This window comes from Staurois parvus, unplaced genomic scaffold (assembly GCF_062004578.1).
Source record: "Staurois parvus isolate SC_StPar_1 unplaced genomic scaffold, SC_StPar_1.0 ptg000453l, whole genome shotgun sequence".
In the NCBI taxonomy this organism is placed as follows: domain Eukaryota; kingdom Metazoa; phylum Chordata; class Amphibia; order Anura; family Ranidae; genus Staurois; species Staurois parvus.
The window spans coordinates 1184701-1198733 of NW_028318249.1; positions in this window are offsets into that span (position 1 = coordinate 1184701).

The following is a 14033-nucleotide window of genomic DNA, read 5'->3' on the forward strand; positions in this document are numbered from 1 at the left end:
AGCTACATCGCCAACCTGGTCTCAAAATATCAAACAAACCATTCTCTTCGATCCTCCTAAGACCTTCTGCTCTCTAGTTCCCGCGTCACCTCCTCCCATGCTCGCCTCCAGGACTTCTCCCGAGCTTCTCCAATCCTATGGAACTCCCTACCCCAATCTGTCCAGCTGTCTCCTAATCTATCCACCTTTAGACGATCCCTGAAAACCTCTCTCTTTAAAGGCTATCCCCACTCCAGTCCATCATGAATGCTGCTGCCAGACTCATTCACCTCACTAACCGCTTTGTATTTGCCACCCCTCTCTGCCAATCCCTCCACTGGCTTCCAATTGTCCAGCGGAAAAAAATTCAAAACACTAACACTGACATATAAAGCCGTTCATAACACTGCCCCTAAATACATCACCGACCTTGTCTCTAAATAACACCCAAACCGTACTCTCCGCTCCTCGCAGGCCCTCCTACTCTCTAGCTCCCTTGTCTCCTCCTCCCATGCTCGTCTCCAGGATTTCTCAAGGGCTTCACCCATGCTCTGGAGCTCCCTACCCCAATCTATCAGGCTATCACCTACTCTGCTCTCTTTTAGGCGCACTCTGAAAACCCATCTCTTCAGGGAAGCCTACCCCGACCCCAGCTAGTACTGGAATCCTCTACTCTTCCTACCACTCCATCCCCCACAGCTAATTTCCTCTTGTACCACTAGCCCCTCCCTCCTAGATTGTAAACTCCAAGGAGCCGGGCCCTCAAATCCCTCTTGTATTGTTACTGTATTGTCTCCCTCCATAATGTAAAGCACTGAGCAAACTGTCGGCGCTATCTAAGTCCTGTATAATAATAATTCTGCTTCTACCTACCATGTTTCCCCGAAAATAAAACCTCCGAAAATAAGACCTACTTACAGGCTTCTTTCTGGGTGAAATATAAGGCATCCCCCCGAAAATAAGGCCCCCCTAGGCTCTGTCACGGAATGAAAATTAATTTACCGTAAACTGGTTGCTAGGGGCGCCCCGACTGGCGTCTAGCAACCGGTGACGTTACGCGGAGTCCTGACCTCACTGCTGTGTGGAGGCGGAGCGGAGGTCGGAGTGAGCGGTGAACGCGGGGCAGGAGAGAGGAGGAGACTTTCGCAGATGCGTGTAGAAGAACAGGAGGATCAGAGCGGACGGGACGCGGCGAAGGTGGTGAGTGCTGGTCTGTCTCTGGTGACACTGCCTGTTATGATGATGTTCCAGAAGATGATGACATGATTGTCATTGAACAAATGAGTTAATTCTTGATACTGTAGGATTCACAGTTTGGTTTGTGTTGACAACTACCGTACCGTATACAGGTAATACATTTCCTTTATTTTCATTTAACAATAAATGTGTATCGTATTCTTCTTCATGGAAAAATAAGACATCCCCTGAAAATAAGACCTAGCGCATCTTTGGGAGCACAAATTAATATAAGACACTGTCTTATTTTCGGGGAAACATGGTAGTAAACCACCATTTATTTCCTTCATCAGCTCATCCCCCCCACAACTATTACCTTTTGTATCACTCAACCCTTCCTCCTAAATTGTAAGCTCTAAGGAGCCGGGCCCTCTGTTGCCTCTTGTACCAAATTATATTGTAACTGTAATGTCTGCCTTCATTTAGTAAAGCGCTACGCAAACTGTTGGCACTATATAAATCCTGTATAATAATAATAAATAATATTTGATTTTCATCTAAGCACAGAGTTTGTTTTATGTCTTTACTTATTTTTTTACAGGGTCAGCAGCAGACAGAGCATTGTGAATCTGTGTCACCTCAATGCCTGCTCTTTGTTTGCAGCGCAGCACCACATTATGGAGGTGCTGTTTAGTCTGCAAAAGCGCTACAATGTACAGTGCACCCAATAACCACTCCCCCCCCCCCCCATACAGCTCTTCCAATAGCGGCAAATAGCAATAGGGAATAAGACCCACATTCTCATCACCCTATGTGGCAGGTCAGCAGGGGTAGGCAGAAGTTCCCGTGCAGCCATGAAGGGGAGAGCAGCCTCTGTGTCCACAGTAGACATGAGCGATTTGTTTTGTTATGAATCTAAATTCGGAAAAGATTTTCATTATTTGGAGATTTGAATACTTTCTGATAGTAACAAATTAAAACTAAGCCAAAATAAATTATAACAAAGCAATGAAATTCATTTGTTTCATTCAGATGTTTGAAGCATCCGAAATAACAAATGATTTGAATTGATTCGTTAACTGGTTGTTAAGGAGCAGGCGGCCGCTGTGTCCTTAGCAACCATAACTCATCTGCTGTCAGTTTTTTCTTACTTGGCTGTTGGGGTTCTTTGGAGATGGTGTGGGGCTCAGTCTTCTCCCTCCCTTCCCTCTCTTCATTGTTCTCTAACACAAATCTTTAGTGGTGGGCCAACCGCCCCCCTGTTCAGTTCTCAGTCAAACATTTGAACCTTATGAAAGTTCAGCAGCAAACTTCGAACCGTGACAATTCACTAAGCAGTATCTTACCACATCCAAGTATGTGGTAAGATACCGCACAGCTACTAAAATATTGCATGAGTTATAATATTAAGTCATGTGGTATTTTAGCAGGAAAAACATTTTAATGTTTCTGCTGTCAGATGTGTTCCCCACTGACAGCTGTATGTAAAAAGAATTGCTGGCAATTAAAAAACTCCAAAAAAAAAAAAAGTGTTCCCCCCAAAGCACCTTGTCCACATGTTGATGGGGACAAGGGCCTCTCCCCCACAACCGTGGCTAGTGGTTGTGGCGGTCTGCAGGCGTGGGGGGGGCTTATCGGAATTTGGAAGCCACCTCTAACAAGGAGGCCCCCAGATCCCAGTCCTCCCCTATGTGAATGAGTATGGGGTAAATGGTACTGCTACTCATTCGCAAAAAAAAAAAAAAATTCTTTATTAAAAACAAAAATAAAAAAAATGTCCCCTGAGGTAGATCCAGCCACCGCTGACCTGAAAAAAAGTAAAAAAAAAAAAAAAACCCGCTCCGCACTCGACGCTGGCTCCTGGCAGTCTGACAGCTACGCTGGCCTGACAGTTTTTAAAGCGAAGTTCCAGCTGAAAAAAAAAAAAAAAAGTCAGCAGCTACAAAAACTGTAGCAGCTGACTTTTAAAATACAGCCACTTACCTGTCCCTCAGTTCAGCAGTGTCTTCGCCAGCACTGGTTTCACTGGTCGTCTTCTCTCCCTGGCGCCAGCAGTGGCTTCGGTGTGGGCACCCGCCTGTGACAGCTTGCGGCTTCACAGCCGGGTGCCCACTGCGCATGTGCGAGAAGCACTACGCTTCGTGAATGGCCCCGTAGTCTTCTGGGACCTGTCACATGTCCCAGAAGACTATGGTGTAGGAGAACAACTTCCACTTCTGATTGCCTAGGGGATCGCAGCGGAAGTGGGAGCGGGTACCTGTCAAATTCAGGTACCCGCTCCCAAAAGGTGCCAATCCTTAATGGGGAGCGGGGGACAAAGCATTAAAGCAGAACTTCCCCTTTTGGGTGGAACTCTGCTTTAAATATCTAAGGGGCAGGGCCACCTGGTGATGTTACCCTGGCCTCTTATGATGTCATCATGCGCTGTGATTGGCCAGAGCATTGCACCTGACCTGTGGACAGGTGCATTGCTTTGGTCAATCACAATGCACTGTCAGAGCTCAGTGCATTGTGGGGTGTGGCAGGTGAACACCCTGCCGAACGGCCAATGTTCGAGTCAAACGTACCCACCGAACGGCCAATGTTCGAGTCAAACGTACCCACCGAACGGCCAATGTTCGAGTCAAACGTACCCACCGAAACGGCCAATGTTCGAGTCAAACGTACCCACCAACGGCCAATGTTCGAGTCAAACTTACCCACCAAACGGCCAATGTTCGAGTCAAACTTACCCACCAAACGGCCAATGTTCGAGTCAAACTTACCCACCAAACGGCCAATGTTCGAGTCAAACTTACCCACCAAACGGCCAATGTTCGAGTCAAACTTACCCACCAAACGGCCAATGTTCGAGTCAAACTTACCCACCGAACGGCCAATGTTCGAGTCAGACTTACCCACCGAACAGCCAATGTTCGAGTCAGACTTACCCACCGAACGGCCAATGTTCGAGTCAGACCTACCCACCGAACGGCCAATGTTCGAGTCAAACTTACCCACCGAACGGCCAATGTTCGAGTCAAACTTACATTCAACTCGAACATCAAGCCCAACATCAAAAATCTTTTCTTCCGCTTTCTTCTTCTTTTCTTGTCTTAGGCTATCCTCAGGTCATAGCTCTTTCTTCTACGATCCGTTTATGCTCCAAACCAATGTTATTGGGTACAGTTACTGGAATATAGAGTGGTTATTATTATCCTAGCCCCTTACTATCTCCTCTCATTGTATATTCTGCTGATCTTCATGTATCATTCAAATCATTGCTCTACACACTCTTGCCTTTAATTATGTCATGTCTTTATTATTACTCTGCATACATGATGGGCAATGTATATTTCTCATTTTCATACTCATTATAATATCTTATACTCCTCTGACATGTATATTTTGTATATCTGTCTTTTCTTTAATTTCTGTATTCCTGATACACCATGGATTGTACCCATTTCTATTTTGTTTAGAAAAATATAATAAACTAAGGTTGACCACTTCTCCTCTCCCACCTGTTCACTCCCTATGGACCAGAGACATTTACATTTCTGCTATGGACCTGTGTATTCGGCAATAACTTTCTCATTACTAAAGATAAGGTAATAGATACAGTACATAGTTTTTTTTAAGTACAAACAAGACCTTCTCTTTGTGACATTGTCTTGCAACAATGATTTTTTTTTTCGCACTCCTTAGACAATAAAACTAAACAAAAACACCTTTTTTTTTTTTAAGCAGTGTTAGTGTAAAAATAAATAGTGTTACTTCCCTGCAGGAGCAAATTGGATCATGCTTTGCTGGGTTTTTTGCCTTCCTCTGGGTCAACTGTGGGTATAGGATTATAACTTTTAAATTTTTTTTTTTATGGTTGAACTGAATGGACTTTTGTCTTTTTTCAGCCAGACTAACTATGTAACTTCACAAAATTTGTCCTGTTTAACTGCTTGCCGCCCAACCGCAATGCACAACGGACAGGCGGCAGCTACAGGCAAAGCAACATACGAATACGTCGCTCTGGCTGTACCAACACAGGAAGCAGCGCTCCCCCCACGGTGGACACAGTGGAATGTAGATCCCAGTGAACAGGACTCGGTGGTCATGCGATCACAGCACCCTGTACCGTGTGTACCATGGGGCCAATCACAGCACCCTGTACCATGTGTACCATGGGGCCAATCACAGCACCCTGTATCATGGGGCCAATCACAGCACCCTGTACCATGTGTATCATGGGGCCAATCAGAGCACCTTGTACCATGTGTATCATGGGGCCAATCACAGCACCCTGTACCATGTGTATCATGGTGCCAATCACAGCACCCTGTACCATGTGTATCATGGGGCCAATCAAAGCACCCTGTACCATGGGGCCAATCACAGCACCCTGTACCATGTGTACCATGGGGCCAATCACAGCACCCTGTACCATGTGTATCATGGGGCCAATCACAGCACCCTGTACCATGTGTATCATGGGGCCAATCACATCACCCTGTACCATGTGATCAGCTCTAGCCAATCATAGATCACTGTTATTTTGAATTGTCATGAACTTAACTCATTCATAACAGTTCAAAGCAAGCTTTGCATTGCAATAATCTCTATCTGCAAAGCAAAGTGCAAAAAAACCCCCTTATCACCCTCCCAGAGTAGTACAATGTTACTATGGTAACATTGTACTACTCTGATAAAAGTATGTATAGTGGTTGTAAAAGCTGAAATGTTTTTTACCCTTATGCATTCTATGCATGAAGGTAAAAAAAACTTTCTATGTGCAGCATCTCCTCCAGCCCCCCCAATGCTTACCTGAGACTCATCGCAATCCAGGGATGTGAATGAAAGCCTCGGATGTAATGGGTCTCTACCTCCTCATTGGCTGAGACAGCAAGCGGGAGCTATTGACTCCTGCTGCTGTAAATCACAGCTAGTCAGCCAATGAGGAGAGAGGGGGGGCAGGGCCAAGCTACGGCTCTGTGTGTGAATGGACACACGGAGGAGCGGGTGCCCCCACATCAAGCTCCTTGCTGTGGGGGCACCCGACAGACAGGAGGAGCCAGGAGAGCCTGTGTGGGAGTCGAGAAAAGGAGGATCCAGGCTGCTCTGTGCAAAATCACTGCACACAGCAGGTATGTATAGACATGTTTGTTATTTTCCAAGAAAAAAAAAATAACCTTTAGAATCACTTTTAAATAAAAAAAAATGTTAAAAAAAAATAAAAATACTGCTTTGTAAATTAAAAAAATGCAGTGTTAGCAGGATTAGCCCCGGTCGCTGCCAGCACTATCCTTTAGCCCCTCCAATGTTTTTCACAGAAGATTTGTATCAATTGATTGTGGGCCAAAGCAATTTATATGCACAATACACAGCCGCACACCCAAATTCAGCTCTTGTCAGACAATTTGCATGGAAACCTATCACAGTTTCTGAATTTAAAACTTTTTTGGACCTAACCCTCAACATGGACATTACAAAAAAGAATGAATCGCGGTCCTATTGGTTTACAGACCAGATTTATCATACGCCTGTGTTCTCTGCTGTTTCATACTGTATATGCCCAACATGGGCCAGCAACGTACTGGTACATTGCTGGATTTTGAGTGCTTATACTGGGATGATGCCTGCAGCCATAGGCATCATCCTGATATCACTTTTTTTTTTTTTTTTAGCTGGTGGTTGGCTTTCATGTAAAAGCAATCCTAGTGGCTAATTAGCTGCTGGACTGTTCTTACAAGCAGAGGAAAGGGATCCCCCGCCGCCTTCCATGGTTTTCTTGGGCTCTCCCTTCCCACGGGGGATACTGAGCATATTAACAGCAACAATTTTTTAAAATTTTGAAAGCATTTGATCACACCGATCTTGGTGTGATCAGATGCTTTAAGGGCAGAGGAGATATCTAGAGTCTAATAGACCTGAGATTATTCAGAAAAGATTACCTGTCATTGCCTATTGCTATCACAGGGGATATTTACATTCCCTGTGAAAACAATAAAAGTGATAAAAAAAAAAAGAAAAAGAAAAATGGAAAGGGACAAATGTAAAAATAAAAAAAATAAAAATCTAAATTAAAAAAAAAAATTAAACAATTGGGCAATATATTGTGTTTTTGTGCATTAAGATTCAAAAAAGTGTATTTTTTCGACAAAATTAGCATTTGAACAATTGCCACGCAAATACTGTGTGACATAAAAAAATTGCAACACCCAGCATTTTATTCACTAGGGCCTTTGCTTTAAAAAATATATAATTTTGGGGGTTCAAAGTAATCTAGCAAAAAATTTTTTTTCATGTAAACAAAAAGTGGCAGAAAAGGGGTTAGAAGAGGTGGATGATGTGTGGCATAAGCTTCTAATGTTGGCCCTGAAATGCCAGGATAGTACAACTCCCCCCCCCCCCCAATGACCTCTTTTTGGAAAGTAGACACTCCAAGGTATTTGCTAAGGGGCACGGTGAGTATTTTGCAGATCTCATTTGCTGCCACAAGTTTTTGGAAAATGAAGAAAGAAAACAAAAATGCATTCTCTCTTTTCTTTTTTAAAACCCTGTGACAAAAATAATATCTGAAAAATACTCACCATGCCTCTTATCAAATGCCTGGGGTCATTTTTTTTTGGGGGGGGGGGGAGAGTTTGTATTATCCTGGCATTTTAGGTCCTCCAAAACTGTGATAGGTAGTGAGGAATGATATGAAGAAATATACCCTTTAAAAGCCTGAAGGTGGTCATTGGATTTTGGGGACCTGTATGTGGCTAGTAGAGATGAGCGAATTTCTCAAAAATTCGATTCGGCTGATTCGGCGAATTCCAGTGTGAAATTCGATTCGATGCGAATTTCTTCGCTACGAAGATGACTTATAAAAAGGGTTTCTAGGCTTCAGAGAGCCTTTAAATTAGTGCAGAACACTGTACCTTTAATTTAAATGCCCTTGGAGATGAGGAAAGAGAAGGAGAAGGAGAAGGATGAGAAGAAGGAGAAGGATGAGAAGAAGGAGAAGGAGAAGGATGAGAAGAAGGAGAAGGAGAAGGATGAGAAGAAGGAGAAGGAGAAGGATGAGAAGGAGAAGGATGAGAAGAAGGAGAAGGAGAAGGATGAGAAGAAGGAGAAGGATGAGGAGAAGAAGGATGAGAAGAAGGAGAAGGATGAGAAGAAGGAGAAGGATGAGAAGAAAGAGAAGGATGAGAAGGAGAAGGATGAGAAGAAGGAGAAGGAGAAGGATGAGAAGAAGGAGAAGGATGAGGAGAAGAAGGATGAGAAGAAGGAGAAGGATGAGAAGAAGGAGAAGGAGAAGGATGAGAAGAAGGAGAAGGAGAAGGATGAGAAGAAGGAGAAGGAGAAGGATGAGAAGAAGGAGAAGGATGAGAAGAAGGATGAGAAGAAGGAGAAGGATGAGAAGAAGGAGAAGGAGAAGGATGAGAAGCAGGAGAAGGATGAGAAAGAAGGAGAAGGATGAGAAGAAGGATGAGAAGGATGAGAAGAAGGAGAAGGATGAGAAGAAGGAGAAGGATGAGAAGGAGAAGGATGAGAAGAAGGAGAAGGAGAAGGAGAAGCAGAAGGAGAAGGATGAGAAGATGGAGAAGGAGAAGGATGAGAAGATGGAGAAGGAGAAGGATGAGAAGAAGGAGAAGGAGAAGGATGAGAAGAAGGAGAAGGAGAAGGATGAGAAGAAGGAGAAGGAGAAGGATGAGAAGAAGGAGAAGGATGAGAAGAAGGATGAGAAGAAGGAGAAGGATGAGAAGAAGGAGAAGGATGAGAAGAAGAAGGAGAAGGATGAGAAGAAGGAGAAGGATGAGAAGAAGGAGAAGGATGAGAAGAAGGAGAAGGATGAGAAGAAGGAGAAGGAGAAGGATGAGAAGAAGGAGAAGGAGAAGGATGAGAAGAAGGAGAAGGAGAAGGATGAGGAGAAGGAGAAGGAGAAGGATGAGAAGAAGGAGAAGGATGAGAAGAAGGAGAAGGAGAAGGATGAGGAGAAGGAGAAGGATGAGAAGAAGGAGAAGGATGAGAAGAAGGAGAAGGAGAAGGATGAGAAGAAGGAGAAGGATGAGAAGAAGGAGAAGGAGAAGGATGAGAAGAAGGAGAAGGAGAAGGATGAGAAGATGGAGAAGGAGAAGGATGAGAAGAAGGAGAAGGAGAAGGATGAGAAGAAGGAGAAGGAGAAGGATGAGAAGAAGGAGAAGGATGAGGAGAAGGAGAAGGATGAGAAGAAGGAGAAGGATGAGAAGAAGGAGAAGGATGAGAAGAAGGAGAAGGATGAGAAGAAGGAGAAGGAGAAGGATGAGAAGCAGGAGAAGGATGAGAAGAAGGAGAAGGATGAGAAGAAGGAGAAGGAGAAGCAGAAGGAGAAGGATGAGAAGAAGGAAAAGGAGAAGGATGAGAAGATGGAGAAGGAGAAGGATGAGAAGAAGGAGAAGGAGAAGGATGAGAAGAAGGAGAAGGAGAAGGATGGAAGATGGAGAAGGAGAAGGATGAGAAGAAGGAGAAGGAGAAGGATGAGAAGAAGGAGAAGGAGAAGGATGAGAAGAAGGAGAAGGAGAAGGATGAGAAGAAGGAGAAGGATGAGAAGAAGGAGAAGGATGAGAAGAAGGATGAGAAGAAGGAGAAGGATGAGAAGAAGGAGAAGGAGAAGGATGAGAAGAAGGAGAAGGATGAGAAGAAGGAGAAGGATGAGAAGAAGGAGAAGGATGAGAAGAAGGATGAGAAGAAGGATGAGAAGAAGGATGAGAAGAAGGAGAAGGATGAGAAGAAGGACAGTTCTGTGACAGTTTCTGTCTATTTCTGACAGTTCTGGGACATTCACTCCATACAGCTGTTTCAACCGCTGTATGGAGGGAATGTCATGGAACTGTCAGAAATAGACTATTAATGACAGTTCTGGGACTGTCCTTCCATACAGCGGTTGAAACATTGTATGTATTTGTTTCCATAAATGGATCCATTTATGGAAACAAATACATACAATGTTTCAACCGCTGTATGGAAGGACAGTCCAGAACTGTCATTAATAGTCTATTTCTGACAGTTCTATGACATTCCCTCCATACAGCGGTTGAAACAGCTGTATGGAGTGAATGTCCCAGAACTGTCAGAAATAGACTATTTATGACAGTTCTGGGACTGTCCTACCATACAGCGGTTGAAACATTGTATCTATTTTTTTCCATAAATGACATTCTGCAAATACACTTAGAGGAGCGCTGCAGATACACTTTTGCCGGCTTGGAATTAATCTTATTTTCATCCTACTTCTTCTTCTTCATCCTCATCCTCATAAGAAGAAAAAGAAGAAGTAGGATGAAAATAAGAATAATTCCAAGCCGGCAAAAAGTGTATCTGCAGCGCTCCTCTAAGTGTATCTGCAGAATGTCATTTATGGAAAAAAATAGATACAATGTTTCAACCGCTGTATGGAGTGAATGTCCCAGAACTGTCATAAATAGTCTATTTCTGACAGTTCTGGGACATTCACTCCATACAGCTGTTTCAACCGCTGTATGAAGGGAATGTCATAGAACTGTCAGAAATAGACTATTAATGACAGTTCTGGGACTGTCCTTCCATACAGCGGTTGAAACATTGTATCTATTTGTTTCCATTTAGGATACAGATGTTTCAACCGCTGTACATGTGAAGAAGCTGTGAGAGAACTGTCAGAAATAGAGGAACTCTGCACATACACTTTTTGCCGGCTTGGAATTATTCTTCTTTTCATCCTACTTCTTCTTCTTCTTCTTCTTCATCCTCATCCTCATCCTCTTCTTCTGAGGATGAAGATGAAGAAGAAGAAGAAGTAGGATGAAAAGAAGAATAATTCCAAGCCGGCAAAAAGTGTATGTGCAGAGTTCCTCTATTTCTGACAGTTCTCTCACAGCTTCTTCACATGTACAGTGGTTGAAACATCTGTATCCTAAATGTAAACTAATAGATACAATGTTTTAACCGCTAAACATGTGTTCCTTCTGTCAGAGAACTGTCAGAAATAGCGGAGCTCACTGCAGGGACACTTTTGCCGGCTGATCGGGAAATGTTCGATTCGCGCACCCGAAGTAGGCAAAATTTCGGTTTCCCGCGAATCGAATATTTCCTGAAATTCGACTCGAATTCCGGTTCGCCTGGTTCGATTCGCTCATCTCTAGTGGCTAGGTGTCACGCTCTGGGTCAGGTTCGGAGACCAGTTGCTACAGCAGTTGCAAGGCTTACCTAAAACCAGCAGGATTGGTACACCAGCGGCCCACCCTGGGAATGACGCAGGCTCACCTGAGGTGCGGGGTCTAAGCATCCACCGGTCTTCCCCAGAGCTCCTAATGGTGGAGATGGATTTGGCTGCGTGTGAATGCCAGGTCGCAGATCTCAGGATCACCCCACCAGGGAATGAATAGGCTGGAAACCAAAAACGGATCAAACAGTTCAGGGATCCAACAGAAGCGGAGTCAGTCACAAGCCAAGGGTCAGTCACCAATGGTAGTAGATAGGATGAGGCAGAATCATAGTCAGTAGCAAGCCAAAGGTCGGTAACGTAGATGTAGACGGCAGCAGGACCAGTAAGCGGGATATTGGCTGAGAAGGCACAATAATCTGGCAAAGGGGAAGAGCAGAGGCATGGCTTATATAGGAAGTTCATGGGAGGAGCAAGGAGTTCAAGGTTCAAGAGAAAACAGGACCAAGGCAGGATCATCCAAAGAGTTGTCAAAGGAGCTGTCTAGTATTCCAGGTGGCTCAGTGAGAAGAAACATTGTCTCTCACTCCAGAAGGCCCAGGCTCTGACACTAGGCTGTCAAAAAGTCTCTCACATGTGATACCCCCATACTCGGGAGAAATAGCAGAATGTATTTTGGGGTGCATTCTGAGGACATCACATACTGTTGAAACGCATCAAGTGGAACTTCCAGTACATTACTTCTGTGGAACGCAAGCTGAAGGATTGGTGGCATCTGCTTGATCGGATCAGGATGTTTTTCATATTTTTATGGGCATATTCTTTTATGAGATACCATTTTTAATAAATATATAGTTTACACTATGAGAGGATTCCTCTTCTCTCTTTTTTGAAATTCATGTCGTTATCACCATTGGAAACTCATTTGGATTGCTGTAAGTAACAATGCTGAGAAGTGCCAAGCAGAAGATCGTAACTCGTTCCTGGGAAACCACTAAGCCCGGATAACTTGTCTTTTTATATGACAAGAAGGTCAATGAAGTCGGGTGAGTGAGGAGATTAAACACTTTATTGGTGGCGGCACACTGAATGGTGGGATCAGTGTATAGAGCACTTTCTTTTGGACTTTTATATGGACATTTTATGTCTTTTATGGCATTATAATAGATGAAGGTACACACTAATTGGGACATTACACAGTGATTGTTTTTTTTAAAAATTAGTTTTTTTTTTAGGAGTTTTGCATATTGTATTGAGTGTTGTTTTGCAAGCGCTATCAGGTGTATGTTATATATTTTTTGGATTCTTTTTGAGAAGAGATAGCAGCTGTAAATCTATTTAATTCGTATTTGATTAACATAGGCGTGGGTGGTTATTGGTATAATATTTAGGCTAGTAGCGTTTTTTGAGCTTCTCCCAGCAGAAAAATCGCTAAACGCTACTAAACACTACTAAAACGCTTCTAACAGCTTTTTTCTAGCTTTGTTTTTGTCCTACATGTACTGCAAAAACACTAATAAAACACTAATGCTCCTAAATGCTTCTAAATGCTACTAAAACACTACAAAAAAATGCTATTACCAGCATTTTTCATCCAACGGTTTTCCTGTGTTTTTTTTTAGCTTAAAAAAACCCGCTAGTGTGCATGGAGCCTTAAACTGCTTTTTTTGACAGCTAGAGCTGCCAACCTCTCTGAATATATGGTATCTCCGGCTTTGATTAATCAAAGTTGCTGTATTCTGAAAGGGGGGGGGGGGCAGAAGCAGGGCGGAGAGACTGGTCATGCTACACACACCCTATGTACAATGATGACTTTTTTTGGGTGTGTCTGCAACTAGTTATACATACAAATGGCACGTGATGCTGCTGCTGGTATGCCTAGAGCACTGAAACCACACTGAGACAGAAATTCTTTCAGCTCAGCAGAAGCAGGCCCAGAGGTGGTTAACGCCATGGCAGCTTCAGCCAGTAATGGTGGAATGGCACCAATCTACTGTCTGTCCTCTGACAGGAAAGGTTGACACATGTGCCATGCCTGGCAGACATCCTCAATCTGGGGTTGCATAGGTTCCTGGATAGGTACCCAGGGTTGCAAGATCTTCTGACTCAGGCCAGAAGAGTTTGAAGCCATTTTAGGTCATCCTACCCAACTAGTGTTCGTCTGGGTGAAATTCAGCAGGAATTCCATCTGTCCATAAACTGCTGATCTGTGACATACCCACCAAGTGGAACTCTGTTCTGACCAGGGGCAGATTGACCATTTGCAAACTCGGGCACTGCCCGAGGGCCCAGGTCAGTAGGGGGCCCCATGAGATGCCCCTGGTACCTTTTTCATAGGCTTTTTTGAGTTTGGGCAAGGACACAGGGGCCCCATGATCCCCTATTGCCCAGGGATGCCCCTGAATTACCATGAGATGCCCCTGGTACCTTTTTCATAGGCTTTTTTGAGTTTGGGCAAGGACACAGGGGCCCCATGATCCCCTATTGTCCGGGGGCCCTGTGAGTTGTCAGTCCGCCCCTGGGTCTGAGTGCCCTTGAGAGGAGTACTGAAGCAAGGTGCAGTGATGTTTTCAGGAAGCCATATACAACACCCTGCTGGACCCTCCCACCACCCACAATGCCTGCATTGCATAGAGAAGCATGGGGACCCAGTGATCATCACTGGGTCTGAAATAAGTAATGAAACTGAGTGGTTTTATATAAAATGTATAATGCATCCCTAAACATATAGTCAAGGTGT